Below are 2,170 nucleotides of genomic sequence, written 5' to 3' on the forward strand. Positions count from 1 at the left end.
CCTTTAGTTAATCTGTATGCAATAATTGTAGAATTATCAACAATTTAAAAGTGCAAGGGCTTCTAGGCCTCTGACAGCTGTTTGTTTACAATTGAAAATCTTAGTAGTATAGTGAATTAAGTCAGTTTTTACACGAATAATTAAAGTGTCTTTGTGGCCCTGTGACACCAAAGTTAATGTTAAATTTTTGCGCACCAAAGTCCGTTAGCTGAATTGCTTGTTTTGTAGTAGAAACTGTTATTTTAATTACACATTTTTTTCTTTAACTGTATTTGGTGCTTTAAATTTTTTTTAGTTTGCAATTTTCAATGAAGATGTTTTGAGTTTTTACATATTTTTGCCTTGCTACGAAGTGAGGGAACTGATTGGATGAGAAATATATCTCTCATGAAATTCAAGGAAATAAACTAGGGCTGCGAAAACTGTGTGTAATTTACTACACTCTAAAAGGAAGTCATGTGACGTCCACATCAGATTTTTTTCAATATGAGTTTACAAAAATGAGTTAAACTCTACCATGCGCATAAACTGGGGAAAACATCAAGAAGCAAATAATCATTTGCAATTTGAAACTTAAATAGCTGTGGAAATAAGTAATACATCTTTAGAAGAAAAGTGGAATCAGTTGAAGCTGCGACATGCTATTGTCAAGATAAAAGCATTCAAGATTGAAGTTCTTAAACGAAAGCCACTTTATTAAAGTAATGAAGAGTTTTTCATCTTTTCAAGAACTAATGAAAAGAAATTTGGGTAATATTGCCATTTCTACCAGAAGTCACAGAAAGTATGTTTCCTCTGTAGAATAAAGCCTAACATGTACAGTTTAATAATTCGATTACACAGCAAAAAGTAAACGAAATATTATTTGGAGCATAATTTATTTTTATCTGATAAAATATTTTATTGAAATAAAATGTATCTTATTACAGAATAAGTGATTTTTAAATTGTGTAATATCAAAATCATGTAAAATTTCTTTACCTAATATTGTGAAAAAAATTGATACACCTATTATAATTATTTCCGCATATGCTACTAATATCCTAAAATATGAAAGAAAGCAGAATTTTCCTTCTTCTTTTACCATTGATTTCACCCATTGAAACCTGTCAGGAAAGCCAGTCTTACAGGAGCCTTTCCTAATATGTTTCCTCTACGAAAAGCTGAGCAAGCATTTATACCAAATAACTTCCTATGCCTTGCAATGAGCGCAAGAGGTCAAGATTCCTGACACTCAAATATTTCTCACAACAGACAGTGGTATACCATCCTCTTTCTTCAATGACCCATACTCTGTCTTACTTCCTGTTAACGGCACAAAAATAGAAGCTAATGACCCAGACGTGTTTCCAAAGGCTCTGCAGAATAAGCAGAAAGGCATTTATTTCATTTTTGTGCTGATCAGTATTTACTGGATAAGTAATGTAACTCACTGAATATATCAGCAAATCACTGACACTGTTATAAATGGGAATGATGACATCGGCTGATCTAAAGACAAACTTTCTAAGCAGGAACTGTGAAAAACAACTATGCTCTTATTTATTTGCTCATAATTTTTTTGCGGTTAATTACAAAAGGTTAACAAATGATATTATACTGTAGAGATATTAGGTATTTTGGAAGCAGGAAAGATGAAAAATTAACAAAGCCTTCGCCGGGAATCGAACCACGGACCTCTGGAATACTGGTCCAGCGTGCAGAACCACTACACCACGAAGGTACGCTAGGAAGGCGAAAGAAATACCTTATATACTTCCCCTTTTAAAGGGCGACTGGAGTTTTTAGGGGACCCAATCACCAAATCCTGGGTGAGGAAAATCATCATCCAACACCCTTTTAGTTCGGACGCCAGTGTAGAGACATTAGGTTAATTGGAAAAGACGGAGAGATGAAACATTTGCAACCACCTTCGCCGGGAATCGAACCACGGACCTCTGAAATACCGGCCCAGCGTGCAGAACCACTACACCACGAAGGCACACTAGGAAGGCGGGAGAAATACCTTATGATACATGTTATCTGAACAATTTGGAAAGAGATTAGGTTATCTTAAACGGCAAAGCACAAGAGAACTATCCGCCTAACGGAAGGGATGCCTTCGTAGAGGACGTTTTAAGGGCTAGTGGCTTGTATCCACAATTTGCAATAAGATATAACTTCGGATTAT

At 35.2% G+C, this 2,170-nt stretch overlaps 1 non-coding gene across 1 annotated transcript; it reads right to left on the reverse strand.

The window, feature by feature from the left end:
• Positions 1–1,649: 1,649 nt before the first annotated feature.
• Positions 1,650–1,723, reverse strand: TRNAT-AGU (transfer RNA threonine (anticodon AGU)). Its single transcript has one exon. It is a non-coding gene; the product is annotated as a tRNA-Thr (tRNA).
• Between the last annotated feature and the right edge of the window lie 447 nt (positions 1,724–2,170).

Source organism: Stegodyphus dumicola, chromosome 1 (assembly GCF_044657685.1).
Source record: "Stegodyphus dumicola isolate Sdum_Otavi_A_Nest chromosome 1, ASM4465768v1".
NCBI classification, from domain to species: Eukaryota; Metazoa; Arthropoda; class Arachnida; order Araneae; family Eresidae; genus Stegodyphus; species Stegodyphus dumicola.